Source organism: Pongo abelii, chromosome 16 (genome assembly GCF_028885655.2).
Source record: "Pongo abelii isolate AG06213 chromosome 16, NHGRI_mPonAbe1-v2.0_pri, whole genome shotgun sequence".
NCBI lineage: Eukaryota > Metazoa > Chordata > Mammalia > Primates > Hominidae > Pongo > Pongo abelii.
This window is the reverse complement of record NC_072001.2, coordinates 101,397,348-101,417,310: the sequence shown is the minus strand read 5'-3', so window position 1 is coordinate 101,417,310 and position 19,963 is coordinate 101,397,348. Positions and strand designations below refer to the sequence as shown.

Here is a 19,963-nt window from a genome sequence, read left to right as displayed (position 1 = left end):
ATTATTGGAATCACAGAGGGGAGGCTAGACCTTTTGATCCTCTGCTGAGTACCCCTTGGGCAATTCTGACTTTTGGAGTGAATTCTGGGCAGGTTTACTCAGATTGTTTGAGTACAACGCCAAGGGCCTGAAGGTTACAAGTGGTGTTCTTGCATTCTGCCTGCCAATCCTCAGAAACTGGCACTCTACCAGATGGAAATGTTTGAATGGCTCAATGCATAGTGATCATAGGGAATATAAGATAAAAAAATAATAGGAGAGAGGATCCCAGTGTTAGAGGACTGCAGAAGTCTTCAAGTCTATCCATCTATCACCTGGAAAGAGTATACTTCATATATAAAGGATCTTACATATTTATTTTTGATATTCCAGTAAAATTTCTTAGTTCTTTGACTATCTATTGTGGGAAAAAACTCATAAAAATGTATGCTCTGATAACCACAATAGTTACAGATTATCCTCCTCTGCCTGGTAGTGCATTTAAGTATTAAAAAATCTGAGCATGACTGAAATAGAAATTTTTAAAAGTTACATAAAAAGTCCATGCACAGGGTTGGTAATTAGATATGTAATAGAGGTTACTATTGAAGTGGTGACATGATTAATTTCAGTAAGTAAAAGGTGGTGGTTAGCCCAGCCTTTCTCCAGCAAATGTTGGCTGCAAATGAAAGTTCACACATTGGGTGCCTCAGTAGAAAAGGTGTTGTACCTGTGGCCCCTTCCATCAGTAGCTGTTTAATAATGCAAGCCCATTAATCGTGGAGGAAGATGGCACGGTGTTCCCTGCTCCCCACAGCGAAACCACACGGGATGTTGCTTCAAAAAGTGGGCATAATGATGAGTTCATGTCCTTTGTAGGGACATGGATGAAGCTGGAAACCATAATTCTCAGCAAACTATCGAAAGGACAAAAAACCAAACACCGCATGTTCTCACTCATAGGTGGGAATTGAACAATGAGAACACATGGACACAGGAAGGTGAACATCACACTCTGGGGACTGTTGTGGGGTGGGGGGAGAGGGGAGGGATAGCATTAGGAGATATATCTAATGTAAATGACGAGTTAATGGGTGCAGCACACCAACATGGCACATGTATACGTATGTAATAAAACTGCATGTTGTGCACATGTACCCTAGAACTTAAAGTATAATAAAATATATATATATATGTGAAAGAAAAAAAAAGTGGGCATAAATGTGGTTCCATTGCAAAAGAATTGGGAACATGAAACATTTTGTTTCCTTTTTCTCTCTTTTGGAAACATGTATTCTTTGGAAGGGTTAGGATGGTTGAAAAGTGGTTAAATAAACAGCACCGTCTGGCCATTGTCAGTAGACTGTCTTGGAGTATTAGCTGTTTATTTCACTGACATATTCTGAAGGGTCTATAGGGGACTCTTTCAGAAGTCAGGACCTCAATGTAATATACAAGCATTGATTCTGATATTTCCCTTGATAACAGTGCTCGACCATATTGGGGTCGTAAGTCAGTAAGGTTCATTGGCTCCTGTAATGCTCACTGTCACCAGTAATAAGTACAAAGGACTTGCTCTAAAAGCTGGCTTATAAAACTTTAAGGAAACTTGGATTGCTTAAGTGAACTTGCAAGGCTCTAGGGGGGCCAAGCGGGCCTTAGTTGTCTACTTATATTAATTTCACAGAGTTTAAAGGGTCAAGAAAGGCGGTTGGTGATGCTTATTAATTTATGAAAGACAGCCTCTTGTCTGTCTCGCTGTCTCGCTTTGACCATTCTGCCCTTCCTTTTAGAAAATTTAATGTAAATTAAACCTTACCAGACAAACCTTACCTAAAAGATTAAGTCTAAAGTTCACAGCTGGACCAAAAGGATCCAAAGATGCTACGTTTTTTTGCTGGCACAATTTCATTTGAAGTGATGTTTGAGCAATAGAACCACAGAGTGGACATAAAACATGAGAAGCAAAAGCAACTGGAGGCATACATAGTTAGTCAAGGATTAAGATATTTAAAAAATATGAGATATACTTGCTTCTAGGGATTTTTTTTTCTTCTTCATCCAAGTAATAATGGCTTGTAACAAGAACATTTTCTTGGCCTTAAGTGGGGGCATGGTTCTTGTTAGGACAGAAATGTTTGTGTGTCACAGCAATGTCTCAAAACATATCTGACTGCTGGGGCCAAACCTTGCTGAGGAGTGAGAAAACGGACATGGAATATTGCCATAGAAATAAAGCCAGTCTTCCTAATGGGAATGCTCCTTTTTGGCTGATTTTCTTTTGGATAAAGAGGGAAGGCCACAATCATGTAAAGGCAGACATTTAAAAATGCAGTACCTATTTTAATCCTCACAAAAAAACATTGAATTATTTCCTCAATTTACAGATGCAGGTATTGAGACTCAGACTAATACATTTTCTGAAGTTTGTACATCTAGTAACTGCCTGAGGAGTACTAGAAAATAAAGGAGTCCCCCCACACCTATCCAAAACCAAGGGATCAGATTGAAGGCCACCACTGCCATGCTAGACTTTTCTTCTAGGAGGCCTTTTTGAGCAACGCATCCAAAGGAGGTAATAGCCAAGACCCTGACTGAGGGATGGGAACTAGATCAGCTTAGTTGCAGTGCAGTGGGCTTGGAGGTGTGAAGGGAATGAAAAGTAGAGTGGAAAGGTAGCAGGCAGACATGCAGGGTTAAGTAGGCTAGTATTTAATTTTTATTCTAGGAGCAGTGTGAGATATTTGGAGGGTTGAAGCAGGAGATACTCAGATTTGTTAGAAAGGTTACATGAAAGACCACCACTTCCTGTCTGGATGAAGTAGTTGGTGGCCGATTAAGCTTCTATAGAGAACAACTAAAAAAGCTGGATAAAATATAGAAATCATCAGGGAGAAGGTAGTAGAGAGCTGCTGAGGCACAGAGGAGAGTGGAGAAGACTGTGAAAAAGTGAGTTGACCTCTGCAGCCTCTTTTAAAGAAGGTTCCAATGCTGGTTTTAGGTACTGCAAGAAGCTAAAAATTCAGAATTTTCACTAGTGGTAGGCAGCTACTAGACAGTAAAGAAACAAGTGGAACTTCTGGAAGAGACTTGATAGCCCTCTAACATGCGGTTAATGTTTCCCCTAGGGAAACTGAATTCTGATACTATATGGAGTGGGGAGGCAAAAAACCTTAACCGAAGTCCTCTGAAAAATACACAACAAAGTTCACCAGTCTTCATAGTGTCAAAAGATAAAGATTAGAGTTCAGAACTCACTATGGGGAAGAGATCCAGTGAACACACCAGACTTAGGTGAAAATCTTGGAGGCTTGTACCTTAAATAAAGGCAAACAGGAAGTAGATTGAGCCTTACCTTGACCTCAACACAGAATCAATATAGCATAGTGTGTGATTAGATTTGGATGAGCAGCTATTACTCTCTTTGCCTAAAGGAGGGAGAGGTATATGGTCCTTGGAGGAAAATAATGTCACCTGGGGTCTTCAAGCTATAGAAACAGTATCCATTATATTAATAATTTTTAGACATGCCAAAACAGAGGCTCACATGATTGAAAATCAAGAGAAAAACAATCAAAGGGAGTAGGCCCACAGGTGATCCAGATACAGAAGTTTGTTAACAAAACTTTTAAATAGCTTGATATATATGTTTAAGGACATGGAGAAAAAAGCCAAAAACAGAGAGGATGAGTAGAGATCCCAATTTATAAAGCACATGAGTAATTCCAGAACTAAATAATACAATATCGATAACAGAAATTTGGACATAAGAGTAAGCAGAATTAGTGAGCTAGCAGAAAAGTCAACTGAATATCTTTGTGCTTAAGCACAGAGAGCAAAGAATAAGTAATACAGAAAGGAGCATTAAGAAATATAAGGCTCACTCAATAGATCTAACATATAAATGGAATTCCAGAAGGAAATAATAGTGAATGAAGCAGAAGCAATATTTAAAGAGATAATTCCTGAATATTTTCCATAACTGATGAATGATATTAATTTACAGGTTTATGGAAGCTCTGCAATGTCAAGAAGTGTAAATATGATATCACCATATTTTATTAGAAGTAAATATTGAGTACAACTGCAAATAACCACAGACAAAAATATAATGCACATTATCACCATCCTGGCTAACACAGTGAAACCCTGTCTCTACTAAAAATACAAAAAAATTAGCTGGGTGTGGTGGTGGGCATAGTCCCAGCTACTTAGGAAGCTGAGGCAGGAGAATGACGTGAACCCAGGAGGCAGAGCTTGCAGTGAGCCGAGATGGCGCCACTGCACTCCAGCCTGGGCCACAGGGAGAGACTCTGTCTCAAAAAAAAAAAAAAAAAAAAAAAAAAAAAAAAAAAAAATGCACATTATCTTCAAAGGAACAGTAGTTTTGATACCTGAATTCTCAACAGAAACAATGGAAGCCAGAAGACCCTAGAAGAATATCTTCAAAGTACTAAGAAGAGCTCTTTCGCCTCCAGAAAAGAGAATGGATTTTGGAGTTAGAGTTGGCTACAGAGGATACGGGAAGAAAAATTAGTAGGTGTATAGAGTATTATAGTTTCTTCTAAGAGATGATTGTGGTTCACACTAGAGTGATGATGATGGAGATGAAGAGAAGTGGGTTGATTAAATAAATATTTTGGAAGTCAAAACCCTCAAGAAATAAAGCAAACCAACCAATCACTCCCCATGCCCCCCATACACTCTGGCTCATCTTCATGATTATTTTCTTTTTTTCTTGAAGGTTTTCTTAGCCACCTCATGGACCATCTGGTTGGCTGAGATGAAAACATATGTTCCATAAGATAGTCTCTTCAATAACCAAATTCTCTCTCATTCTTGTCTTCACCTCTGATGCTTAGATAGTGATTGAGTGCATTTCTGTTTCTCTGTGGAGAATTCCATGTGACATCCTGATAGAAATGTTGGTAGGGGGCATTAGCTCCCATCCCCAGTCCCATCTTATCCAAATGTGTATAGTTAGGGTATGGGTTTATAGACAAATGGATATTCACTAGGCCAGGGGCTGTATTAGGTAGATGTGGTATCTTTTTTGGAGTCCTTCAGTTCAGAGAAGTCTGGACAAAGGAAAACTAATTTCAGGTCTGACTTAACTGAATCTTAAACACTATCTCTGTCCATTACTCTTTGTGCAAGTTTGGGGCTCAGTTTCTTTTATTTGGAAAGTGGAAGGCTGGGCATCGTGGCTCACGCCTGTAATCCCAGCACTTTGAGAGGCCGAGGAGGGCAGATCACCTGAGGTCAGGAGTTTGAGACCAACCTGGCTAACATGGTGAAACCCCATCTCTACCAAAAATACAAAAATTAGCCAGGTGTGGTGGCACGCACCTGTAATCCCAGCTACTTGGGAGGCTGAGGCCAGAGAATCACTTGAACCTGGGAGGCAGAGGTTGCAGTGAGCCGAGATCACACCACTGTACTCCAGCTTGGGTGATAGAGTGAGAATCCATCTCAAAAAAAACGCAAAACATTGAGAGGCTGAGGCAGGCGGATCACGAGGTCAGGAGATCGAGACCATCCTGGCTAACACAGTGAAACCCTGTCTCTACTAAGAATACAAAAAATTGGCGGGGGGTGGTGCTGGGCTCCTATAGTCCCAGCTACTTGAGAGGCTGAGGCAGGAGAATGGCGTGAACCCAGGGGACAGAGCTTGCAGTGAGCAGCGATCATACCACTGCACTCCAGCCTGGGCAACAGAGCGAGACTCTGTCAAAAAAACAAAAGAAAACAAAACAAAAAAACAAAAACAACCCCCCCCCCAAAAAAAAAACCACCAAACAAAAAAGAAAGTGAGAATGGAGTCTGGCAGAGCTTTTCTCTCTAGCAACTGCCATCTCGGTTCCATGTCCTGTCTCCACTGGTCTGTCTCCTCTATTCCTAGAGGCCCCAGCTGGCTCTGTGGCAGCCTCTGTGCCTCTGTGACCTGTAGGTACTGGGAGATTTGTAGGGAGGATGCCAGGACATGGAAACAGATGGGAAGACCAGAACATTGAAGATCAGTTCAAAAATTCTGGAAGTAATCTGAGAAAGCTTAATTTAAAATGTGGCTGTTGGAAGACCCTGCCTACCCATTTTTGCAGATGGATACCTGCCAGTGCTTCTGCCAGCATGCATACAACAGGGACCCACAGTCACCCTGCTGGAGCACTTTTGCTGCCGGCAACCCCTGTCTGAGTGTTGTTGCCAGCAGACTGGGAATGCCTAGGCCCCTAGTGTAGTAGGTGGTTAACCCTGAGGGGCCAAAGAACATATCTGTGAACCTAGTCCCAGTCCCCCAGGGCTAGAACATGCAGTACAGGAGTGCTGAGCTTAGCCTTGGCCCCCCGGAAGCATGCAGAAGCAAAGCCATTCAAGTTAACCCAACTTATAACATAGTAGAAGTGTCAAGGACATCAAAGAATATGAAAGCAAAAAACCCCATACAAAGACGGCAACTTCAAATATTAAAGGAACATCAGCCAACTTAGATGAGAAAGAACCAGTGCAAGAACTCTGGCAATTTTAAAAGCCAGAATGTCTTCTTATCTCCAAACAACAGCACTAGCTTCCCAGCAATGGTTCTTAACCAGACTTAGATGACTGAAATGACAGGTATGGAATTCAGAATCTGAATGGCAAAGAACTCATTAAGATACAGGAAAAGGTTGAAACCCAATCCAAGAAACACAGCAAAATGGTCCAAGAGCTGAAAGACAACGTAGCCATTTTAAGAAAGAACCAAACCAAACTTCTGGAAATGAAAAATTCACTTCAGGAATTTCAGAATGCAATGGGAAGCATTAATAACAGCAGAGACAAAGCTGAGGAAAGAATATCAGAGCTCAAAGACTGTTCCTTCACATCAATGCAGGCAGACAAAAATAAAGGAAAAAGAATAAAAAAATGAACAAAACCTGTGAGAAATATGGGATTATATAAAGAGACCAAACCTACACACATTGATATTCCTGAAAGAGATGGAGAGAGAGCAAACAACCTGGAAAACATATTTGAGGATATTGTGGATGAATATTTCCCCAGCCTTGCTAGAGAGATTGACATACAAATTCAGGAAATTTGAAGAACCCCTGTAAGATGCTATACAAGACAACCATTGCCAAGACACATAGTCGTCAGATTCTCCAAAGTCAATGTGAAAGAAAAATTCTTAAAGGCAGCTAGAGAGAAGGGATAGGTCACATACAAAGGGAACCCCATCAGGCAAACATTGAAACTTTCAGCAGAAACTTTACAAGCCAGAAGAGAGTGGGGGCCTATCTTCAATGTCTCTTAAAAAAAGAAATTTCAACTAAGAATTTTGTATCCAGCCAAACTAAGCTTCATAAACACAGGAGAAATAAAATCTTTTTTTCAGTTAAGCAAATGCTAAGGGAGTTCATTACCACCAGACGTGCCTTACAAGAGGTCCTTAAGGAAATGCTAAATATGCAAACAAAAGACCATTACCTGCCTCTCCAAAAACACATGTGTGTACATATCCCACTGAAACTCTAAAACAACCCCATAATCAAGTGTACATAACAATGAGCTAGTAATAACAACATGATGACAGAGTCAAATCCTCACATATCCATATTAACCTTGAATGTAAATGGGCTGAATGCCCCACTTAAAAGACACAAAATGGAAAGTTGGATAAAGAAGCAAAACCCAACTGCATGCTGTCTTCAAGAGACCAATCTCACATGCAAGGACACTAATAGGCTCAAAGTAAAGGGATGGAAAAATATATAGCAAGCAAATGGAAAACAAAAAAGGGCAGGAGTTGCTATTGTTATTTCAGACAAAACTGACTTTAAATCAGCAATGATCAAAAAGGACAAAGAAGGATATTACATGAGTTGTGTATATATACATATACATACATAGATATGTGTAAATATACACACATACATAGATACGTGTATATACACATACGTGGATATGTGTATCTATGTGTATATACACATACGTGGATATGTGTATCTATGTGTATATACACATACGTGGATATGTGTATCTATGTGTATATACACATACGTGGATATGTGTATCTATGTGTATATACACATACGTGGATATGTGTATCTATACATACACATACGTGGATATGTGTATCTATACATACACATACGTGGATATGTGTATCTATACATACACATATGTGGATATGTGTATATACAGATATATATGCATACTATGTGTATATACAGATATACATGCATACATATGTATATATATGTTGAGGGGTTCATATATACACACATATGTATGATAAAGTGTTCAATGCAATTCAAGACTTAGCTATCACATTTATGATAGTAGTATCATATATACATAGGTAAGACATAGTTAAGTCTTCTTGTTAAATTGAATTGAATCCCTAAACATATATATACATATCTATGTATGTATATATATATCTATGTATGCGTATATATGTATGTATATATACATACATATATATACATATCTATGTGTGTATATATACATAGATATACATAGATATGTATGTATCTATACATGCATAGATATGTATGTCTATGTATATATACACATGCATGTATTTATATGTATATATACACATATGTATGTATATGTATATATACACAACTGTATGTGTATGTATATATATGTGTATGTATGTATATATGTATATATGTGTATGTATATATGTATGTATGTGTATATATATATATACCTATGTATGTGTATGTATATGTACACACATGTATGTATGTATATATAGGTATGTATATATGTGTATATACATATGCATGTATGTATATGTATATATACATATGTGTGTGTGTATGTATATATATTTATAAAAAATACTGGAGCATCCAGTTCATAAAACAAGTTTTTAGAGACCTATGATGAGACTTAGATAACCACACAATAATAGTAGACTTCAATACCCTACTGACAGTGTTAGACAGATCATCAAAGCAGAAAAGTAACAAGGATATTCGGGACCTAGACTCAACACTTGACCAAATGGACCAGATAGACATCTACAGAATATTCTATCCAATGACAACAGAATGTACACTCTTCTCTTCTGTACACAGCATATACTCCAAGATCGATCATTCACACTCTCAGTCATAAAAAAATTCTTAAAAAATTAAAAAAATCTGAAATCATACCAACCACACCTCTGAGACCAGAGAGTAATAAAAGTAGAAATCAATGCCAAGAATATCACTCAAAACCATATAATTGCATAGAAATTAAACAACTTGCTCCTGAATGACTTTTGGTAAAGAATGAAAGTAAGGCAGAAATAAAAAAATTATTGAAACTAATGAAAATAAAGATACAACACACCAGAATCTCTGGGACATAGCTAATGAGGTGTTAAGAAGAAAGTTTATAGTGCTAAATGCCTATCTCAAAAAGTCAGAAAGATGTCAAATTAACAACCTAACATCACACCTAGAGGAACTGGAAAAACAAGAGCAAACCAACTGCAAATCTAGCAGCAGAAGAAAAATGACCAGACTCAGAGCTGAACTGAAAGAAACTGAGATGCAAAAATTCTTACAAAAGATTGATGGACCAAAAATTGGTTCTCAGAAAGAATAAATAACATTGCTAGACCACTAGCTAGATTAATAAAGAAAACAAGAGAAAAGATCCCAATAAACACAATCAGAAATGACAAAGGTGACGTTACCACGGACCCCACAGATATACAAAGAAACTCTGAGAGCATTACAAACACCTATGCACACAAACTAGAAAACCTAGAAGAAATGGATAAATTCCAGGAAACATGCAATCTGTCAAGATTGAATCAGGAAGAAATTGAAATCCTGAACAGACCAATGACAAGTTCTGAAACTGAATTAGTAATTAAGAACCTACCAATCAGAAAAAATTCTAAACAAGACAGATTCACAGCTGAATTCTACCAGACATATAAAGAAGAGCTGGTACCAGTCCTACTAAAATCATTTCAAAAAATTGAGGAGGATGAACTCCTCCCTAACTCATTCTATGAGGCCAGCATTATTCTGATACCAAAACCTGGCAGAGATACAACAACAAAGGAAAACATCAGGCCGATATCCCTGATGAACATAGATGAAAAAATCCTCAACAAAATATTAGAAATCAAATGCAGCAGCATATCAAAAAGTGAATCCACCGCAATCAAGTAGGCTTTATTCCTGGGATGCAAGGTTGGTTCAGTATACACAAATATATACATGTGATTCATTACATAAACAGAACTTAAACCACATGATCATCTCAATTTATGCAGAAAAATCTTTTGATAAAATTCAACATCCCTTCATGTTGAAAATCCTCTACAAACTAGGCATCAAAGGGATATACCTCAAAATAAGATCCATCTATGACAGACTTACAGCCAACATCATAATGAATGGGCAAAAGCTGGAAGCATTCCCCCTGAGAACTGGGGCACAACAAGGATACCTACTGTCACCACTCCTATTCAACATAGTATTGGAAGTCCTAGCTAGAACAATCAGGCAGGAGAAATAAATAAAAGGCTTCCAGATAGGAAGTGAGGAATTTGAATTATCTCTGTTTGCAGATGATATGGTTCTATACCTAGAAAACCCCGTAGTTCCTACCTAAAGGCTCCTAGAACTGATAAACAACTTCAGTGAAGTTTTAGGATACAAAATCAACATACCAAAATCAGTAGCATTTCTATGCATCAATACTGTCCAAGTTGAGAGCTAAATCAAGAATGCAATCCCATTCACAATAGCCATAAAAAGAATGAAATACTTAGGAATACAACTAGCCAGGGAGTTGAAAGATCCCTACAATGAGAATTACAAAACACTGCTAAAACAAATCAGAGATGACACAAACAAATGGAAAAGCATTCCGTGCTCATGGATTGGAAGAATCAGTATTGTTAAAATGGCCATACTACCCAAAGCAATTTACAGATTCAATGCTATTTCTGTCAAACTATCAGCATCATTTTTTCCACAGAATTAGAAAAAAAAAACTATTCGAAAATGAAGATGAAACCAAAAATAAAAGCCCAAATAGCCAAAGCAATCCCAAGCAAAAAGAAGAAAGTCAGAGACATCACACTACCTCACTTCAAATAATAATACACTACAGTAAACAAAACAGAATGGTACTGGTACAAAAACAGACACATAGATCAATGGAACAGGCCAGAGTACCCAGAAATAAAACTGCATAACTATAACCATCTGATCTTTGACAAAGTTGATGGTAACAAGCAATGGGGAAAGGACTCCCTATTCAATAAATGGTGCTAGGATAACTGGCCAGCCATATGCAGAAGATTGAAACTGGACCCCTTCCTTGCACAATATATAAAAATCAACTTAAGATGGGTTAAAGACTTAAGTGTAAGACCTAAAACTATGAAAACCCTAGAAGGAAACATAGGAAATATCATTTTGGACACCAGTCTTGATAAAGATTTCATGTTGATATCTCCAAATGCAATTGCAATAAAACAAATATAGACAAGAGGGACCTAATTAAACTAAAGAGCTTCTGAAAGTAAAAGAAACTACAACAGAGCAAATAGACAACCCACAGAATGGGAGAAAATATTTGCAAACTATGCATACAACAAGGGTCTAATATTCAGAATCTATAAGAAACTTAAACAAATCAACAAGCAAAAAGCAAACAGCCCCGTTAAAAAATAGGCAAAGAGACCCGGGCGTGGTGGCTCACGCCTGTAATTCCAGCACTTTGGGAGGCCGAGGAGGGCGGATCACGAGGTCAGGAGATCCAGACCATCCTGGCTAGCACAGTGAAATCCCGTCTCTACTAAAAATACAAAAAAATTAGCCAGGCGTGGTGGTGGGCAGCCAGTAGTCCCAGCTGCTGGGGAGACTGAGGCAGGATAATGGTGTGAATCCAGGAGGCAGAGCTTGCAGTGAGCCGAGATCATGCCACTGCACTCCAGCCTGGGCGACAGAGCGAGACTCAGTCTCAAAAAAAAGGCAAAAACTATGAACAGACACTTCTCAAAAGAAGACATACACACAGTCAACAAGCATATGAAAAGGTGCTCACTATCACTAATCATCAGAGAAATTCAAATCAAAGCCATAATGAGATACCATCTCACACCAGTAAGAATGACTATTATTAAGAAGTCAGAAAATAAAAGATGTTAGTGGCATTGCAGAGAAAAGGGAATGCTTGTACACTGCTGTTGGGAATGTAAATTAGTTCAGCCACTGTGGAAAGCAGGTTGGTGATTTCTCATAGAACTTAAAAGACAACTACCATTTGACCCAGCAATCCCATTACTGATTATATATACCCAAAGAAATATGTCATTCTACCAAAAAGACACATGTACTCTTATGTTCATCGTTGCACTATTCACAATAGCAAAGACAAAGAATCAACATAATGCCTATCAATGGTGGACTGAATAACTAAACTGTGGCACATATACACCATGGAATAACATGCAGCCATAAAAAGAAGAAAACCATGTCCTTTGCAACAACAGGGATGCAACTGGAGGCCATTATGCTAAGTGAATTAATACAGGAACAGAAAACCAAGTGGGCATGCTCACTCATACTGGGCTAAACTTTAAGTACACATGGATACAAATAGAGGAACAAGAGACACTGAGGCTTACTTGAGGGTGGAGAGTGGGAGAACGATAGGGTATAAAAACTACCTATCAGGTACTATTCTACTATCTGGGTGATTAAATCATTTGTACACCAAACCCCAGTGATACATGATTTACCTATGTAATGAACCTGCATGTGTATCCTCTGAACCTAAAATAAAAAAGTTTAAAAAGGGACCTTTGTGATTATATAACATATTAACAAGTTTCAGGGATTAGGTTGTAGGCAACTTTGGGTGCTAATTTTTAAGCTTAACACAGTTTGATTTTTTTTATTGGGGTAAAATATACATAGACATAAAATTTACCATTTTAACCATTTTTAAGTGTACAGTTCTGTGACATTAAGTACCTTCACATTACTGTGCAACCCCCTTCACCACCACCTGTCTCTGGAACTTTTTCTTCTTCCCCAACTGAAACTCAGTACATGTTTAACACTAACTCCTTATTCCGCCCTCTGACCCCGCCTGCCCCCGACCTGGATGCCATCCACCATTCTACTTTCTGTTTCTATGAATTTGACTACTCCAGGTACATCATATAGGTGAAATCTGTAGTATTTGCCCTTTTATGACTGACTTATTTTACTTAAAATAATGTCATCAAGGTTCATTTATGTTATAAGCTTGTGTCAGAATTCATTCTTCCATTGTAGTATATACCACATTTTTGTTTAGTAATTCATCTGTTGGTGGACATTTGTGTTGTTTTTACGTTTGGCTATTGTCAATAATGGTGCTATGAACATGAATATACAAATATCTGTTGGAATTCTTATTTTTCTTACTTTTTTTTCAATACCCTCAGTTTTACAGTATCTATACTTTTGCGTATATGTCTGGAAGTGGAATTGCTGGATCATAAAATAATTTTACCTATTTTTTGAAGAATTGCCATACTGTTTTTAACAGTGGCTCTACTATTTTACATTACTACCGGTGATGTAACATGACTCCACTTTCTCTCCATCCTTTCTGCTGTGGTTTCAATGTTTGTCCCTTCTGAAACTCATATTGAAACTTTATCTCCAATGTAGCAGTATTGAGAGATGGGGACTTCAAGAGGTGATTGGGTCATAAGGGCTCTGCCCTCAGGAATGAATTAATCCACCCATGGACTAACGGATTCATGGATTAATGGGTTATCGGGAAGTGGGACTGGTGGCTTTAAAAGAAGAGGGAGAAAGACCTGAGCTAGTACACTCTGTCACCTCATCATGTGACACCCTGTGGCACCTTGAAACTCTCCAGAGTCCCACCAGCAGGAAGGTCCTCATAAGATGCAACTGCTTGACCTCGGACTTCCCAGTTCCAGAACTGTAAGAAGTATATATATATATGTATATATTTTTTCAAAAGTAAATTATCTAATTTCATGTATTCATTTATAGCACAGAAAATGGACTAAGTTACTCTCCAGAAACTTATTTTCTGTTTTTTGATAATAACCATTCTAATGGGTGTGATATGTTATCCCATTGTGGTTTTGATTTGCATTTCCCTATTGATTACTGATATTGAATATCTTGTCTTGTGTTTATTGACCACGTGTATATTTTCTTAGGAGACAAGTCTCCTTTTCTCATTTTAACATCAGGCTGTTGAGGGGTTTTTTGAATTGTAAGAATTCTTTAAATAATATGGATATTAATTCCTTATCCCATATGTGATTTGCAAATATTTTCTTTCATTTTGTGGGTAGCCTTTTCATTCTGCTGATAGTGTTTGAAGCAGAAAAGTTTTAAACTTTGATGAAGTTCCATCTATCTATTTGTTTTTCTTTTGTTGTCTGTGCTTTTGGTGTCATACCCATGAAGTCATCACTAAGTCCAATGTCATGAAGCTTTTCCCCTATGCTCTCTTCTAAGAGTTTTATGGTTTTAGTCTCACTCTGTTGCCCAGGCTGGAGGGCAGTGGTGCAATCTCAGATCACTGCAACCTCTGCCTCTGCCATTTAATGGAAAATAGAAGAAAGTTAGAAGTTTATTTATAACTTCTAATATAATAGAAAATAAGAGAAAGTTAGAAGTTTATCTCATGTAATGAAGTTCAGAAATGGGCAATCCAGGGATGGTGTGTAACCACTCGGATTTTCAGGCATCCCGGTGACTTCCAGCTCTTTATTCTACATTCCCTGGATTGGAGCCCTCATCCTCCTATGCTAAGATGGAAGCTGGATTTTCACTTATCACATCACATTACATCATGTAATATCATGTTACCATCTAATCACATCATATTAATGCCACATTACAGCAGTAGGAGGAAAGAAACTCAAACCTCTCCTTTTAAGTGAAACTCCCTGCAAGAATCACACAACACTTCCACTTACTTCTCCGTTGCCAGATGTTGGTCACATGACCACACCTCTCTGCAGGAGAGGCTGGGAAATGTAGTCTTTTACTGAGTTAACCCTGTGGAGCTGTGTGGATAAAGAGGAGAGAGAAAATGCATCATTGGAAGTCAACTTGAAGTTTCTTTCACACTTGAATACCTTCAACATAAAACTCTGTATACATGAACTCTTGAATTTTTAATTCTATGTCCATACTGTTGGATAATGATGCATATAAAAATAATAGAGAAACAAATGTTGGACACTCATCATTGCTACAGAACAGTATATACATCCTCAGGAGACTTGCTGGAATGAGCGCAAATGGCTCCAGTGAGTTCTGAGTTTTTTAACTCAACTCCAATCCAATCCCCTTTGGGGTGCCCAAACCTTTCACTAGTAAGTGGTTGGGTAATCTTTTATTTCTACGTGCTAGCTTGCCTTTGAGGACACATTGCTTTGTTAGGCATTTGTATGTGATCTCATGGCACATGACCCACTAAAAGGGAGCAGGCTTGGGCATAACATCAGATGGAAATTCATGCAGCTTATCTGGCCTACCCATCTGGTCACCAGAATCCTGACTGCAGTGTCTCCTTGGAATTCACCAGGCCCAGAGATCTAACTACAGAAAAATCTGAAAGGAATATTTAGCGTGGATCTAAAAGAGTCAACAAAAGCGTTAAAAAGTGAAAACAAATGCAGTTTACTACAGAGTTAAATCTAACAAAGACATATGCATTCACATGCATATATTATGGGTAATCCTTCTTCATGAAGACATTACTGAAATTCTTGGTCATGTGTGGCTAAGGAAACTCTCTTTGTCCCATCCACTTCAGGTCCTCTTCTTTATTACTCAGGTATTTCTCTTCTTTGTGTGTAGTTTGTTCATGTCCTTTGCCTTTGCTTTAGAATTTGCTTCTTTGATTAAGATTTCTCAGAATTGCTATAAGCTATGACTCATATTCTCTTCCCCCAAAGTAATCATCAGTTATATTTTTTAGCTCCAAGGGTGTACAGGTCCATGCAATGCTGAAATTTAGTAAGGCTTTCTCTCCTTCAAAATCAGGCTGCCATATATTAGCTTCTGGGAGCATTGCCTGTTTGCTGCAGGTTCCATGCTCTCTCTTCTCACCACTGAGCCTAGTGTTGGTAATCAAAGGTTCAGTTATTAAGTAGTTATCATGCATATAAAACATGTTTCTACCATGGGAAGTCCATAATCTGGTTGATAATAATGATTCTGGAATAATCTTGTAATTTGGTCTTCCAAAGCAGATCTAAGAACATCTTGAAGCACTTTTTTCTCAAGTTTGGGAGCCAAATGTTTTACTTTTTAAAAAAAGTTTTCTACGTAGATGGACTTGGAGAAAAAAAAAGTTAAATCGAGGAATACTTACATCAGACATTTGCTGACTATTAGACATCAAGCATGATCAACATATGTTTGCTCATCTACTTCAACTTCCCTCAACATTCTCTGTTCTCTGTAATTGTAAAGTAAGTTTGTTATTCTTTATCTAAACAGTTCTGAGAGTACTGGGAATGATAATTAAAGAACAGTCCAGATAGCCAAAAAACAAAAACAAAAACAAAAAGCTTAGGACAGAAATCCCATATTCAGGACTCAAATCTTGAAATGTGTTTGTGAAATGTGGGTAATGATAATATACTTACCTCATTTATCTCCCAGAAACAAGAAGAAAGAACTTAGTTAATGTTAGAGTGCTTTGTAGACTATAAATACCATAGAAATGTCAGCTGTTATTACAACCTTCATGCCAATGTTTTCCTAGTTCTTCTCGGATCAAAGTAATGAAACATTTTTAACATTTAATTTCTTTTACAGTTTCGTTTTTTGTCCTCAAACAGCTTTGCTTTATTTTAGTTACGAGTGATAGGAATCCAACTCAAAATAACTTAAAAAAGAGAGCTTGTTGTCTCATCTTACTGGGAAGTCAGGTCTGTCTTCAGGTATAGTGAGATCCAGGGGCTCAAATAATGTTGTCAAGGCTCTCTCACTCTCAGTCCGCTTCCCTCTTTTTGTGGGCCAGATCCATTTCGTTGGGCTTAAGTTTCCTCCACAGGAAGAAGGGATGTTGACATTGCCCTGAAACTTAAGAGAAAGAGAGCTTCTTTCCCCCAGTGTCCACACATCAGTTCCAGGGAGATTTACTTGGGACAGCCCTGTTTGGATGGCTGCTGGGAGTGACATCTATCACATGTGAGATGGGCTTCCTTGATTGGGTGATCTGCTTACTATGCTGACTCCTGCAGTACAGGATGCAGTAAGGACAGGATCCTGTAGTTGTCCATTCAGCTGAGGCCCAGGGGTGAGAGGAGGGGAACTCTAAAGGTAGGCTTGTTGGGCGGAAGTGAACTCCACTTGTCTTTTGCAAAAGATGAGATCAGGACTTTCAGAGAAGATGAAAAATAAATAGCGAGTAAACATGTGAAAACATACTCCACTTCATTAATAAAGAAATTAAAAAGCATATGAGGTATTATAGTATACCAACTAGGTGGGAAAAATTTAAAAGTCAGATAATACAGATTTGGAGAGGATTGAACAATGATCTCTCTGATATACTGGTTAAAGTATGATCTGTTATAACTACTTTGGAAAATAATTTGCTATTATCATGAAGATTGAACATTCATATATGCCATGATCTAGCAATTCTACTCCTAAATTCCTAAATATATCCTAGAAACTTTGTGCATGGTGTGCACATGGTGTGCAGGAGCTGTATGCAAGGATGATCATAACCAACTTATCCCTAGCAGCAGTAAAATTATAAGCAACTTAAATGTCCATCAGCAGGAAGACAAATAAATACATTTTAAAGTAATCATATACTGCAGTACCATACCCAGTGAAAACAAACAGCAGCAGTGTGAACTAATATCAATGAAGCTTAGAAATATAGTGTTAAGTGACAAATCAAGTTTCAAAAGACTAACTACAGTATGGTACAATGTGTAGAAAGCTCAAAACAAGAAAAATGCAATAACATTGTTTTGTTGAATAACAAAAGCAAGAGGAGCATAAATATGAAATTAAAAATACTACCTCAGGGGTAGTTCAAGTTGCTGGTAATGGTACTGGTGTTTTCAGGTATTTTAAAACTGTGCTTCATAACATACACATGTGACATATATGCGTATATATGTTACATCTATTATTTTATATTCTGAAATATTAAGTAATAGAAGCATGTAAACACAAAACATATATTCACCATGAGTTTTTCCAAACTAGTTAAATCAAAAATACTAAATTCAGTAGACATTAATCTCATTAATCTGCATGTACCTAAGGAAATTTAAGAGTAAAAACATGATTTATAGGCAATTATTGTTATGTATTAGGATACATGAAAAGTTTAGCTTGGTCAAGTACCTAATGGAACATTTGATAAGTTACCAAACTGTAAAAGACACGAAGAAAACAACAAAGGAAGGACATAACTTTATGCTATGCCTGACCAAATGGAAATTTGGATTACGTATACAAAACAGGGGGAGGGTGGTTTAAGAAATTTATTTTGAATATTTACAGCAATGTTTCCTTTCCACCTCATAGATATTACATTAGATCATGGAATAGTTACCCCAGTGGGGCTTCAAAAGATTCATCTTTTTTTTTTTTTTTTTTTTTTGCACCCATAGCCGTTTGATTGGAGAATAAAAGTCAGCATTAGGTATTGACATGATTTTTAACTCATATGGAAATTTTTCACTCATATGGGAATAGTTTGAATTTGTATTCCTGTTAGAATTTTAGAACTGGATTTTTGCATAGCCTGACATTTCCCTGAAAGGAATTATAGTTAGGTAAGGAGCAAGGAGAATTACCTATAACAAATAAAGGTGATAGAAGGATGGAAAAAGAAGGCAGAGGGAAAGGGAGCGAGAGGGAAAGAAAGAGAGAATGGGATATTGGAGAGAGCAGGTCTTGATGATGCAAATAATGAGGTCTAAATTCTGGCTCTGCAATTACTAGCTGTGTGACTTGGACAAGTTCCTCAGCTACCCTGATGTTCCCGAGGCCTATCTATATGTAGGGACTCCAGCCTCCACCTCCCCATGTTCATGTGCTCACAAACTGCAGGCAGATGGAATCTGAACTGGGAAGGACCAATGATGAGATGCAGAGAAGAGCCACATTCTGAATGTTATGTAATGTTATGAATGTTTTATAGACAGCATGTCAAACATGCTGTCTATAAAAGAGCATGACTGCCATGAACATGTCTAAATGTGAACAAACAATTTGAAAGTAGTATTTGGAGACAGTGGACGTTACCCTCTAAAAGAGGTAAGGGAGGATGGCTAATGTACCCTAATATAAATAAAAATAACTATTTTTTTCTGATGCCTGCCCTTTAGTTGAGCTAAGGACTGTCTCTCTCTGTTTAATGCAAGTGGTGTGTATGGTTTGCAGATGGAATGTTAATTTCACAACGTATTTGTGCTGTACGTTCTACCATGTTTGATTGTTCTTTCCCAACAGTGATGCCAAGCTAAAAAGGAAGGTGAGAGGGTGTTGAGTCCATTGTTAGGGGTGGATTAAGTGTCCAAGTGTTTTGTTTTCAGACAATGGACAATTGAGGGGCACCACCTCTAGGCACTTCTCTCTGTTTTTGGAAGCAGTGGTGATGGAAAAAAGCACATAGGCACTGGTGCCAGGCACACCTGTCGTTAAGTCCTGGTTCTGCTATTTATGGCTGTGTGACCTCAGACAAGTTTCTTACCTGTCTGAAAAGTGAAATAACAGTACACATTCTTTTCACTGCCTCCTGATCTTTGTGTTTTAATCTTGCCTTTTAATATTTCCCTATAGACTTGACCATTGCATTTGGCTTTCTTCATTTGAGATGGGGTCCAATTTTGGCAAACTGCACATTGCGTCACCCACTCCATGCCCTCTGTTACCTTCAACCCCAGTGAAGTTCAGACCAAAGGGCCTGAGCTTTCTTCACAGCAGTTACAATAATCACTATT

General features: G+C 37.9%; 1 long non-coding RNA gene across 2 annotated transcripts in view; it reads left to right on the top strand.

Moving 5' to 3' along the window:
• Positions 1–19,963, top strand: part of LOC129050220 (uncharacterized) — a 246,195-nt gene that overhangs the window by 41,426 nt on the left and 184,806 nt on the right. Inside the window, exon 4 of one of the 2 annotated variants that reach the window (XR_008513819.1) lies at positions 859–956. The exons of the other annotated variant lie outside the window; for it this stretch is intronic. This is a non-coding gene — a long non-coding RNA (uncharacterized LOC129050220). Of the gene's footprint in view, positions 1–858; positions 957–19,963 lie in introns of those variants that run through there. 2 annotated transcript variants of the gene reach the window in all.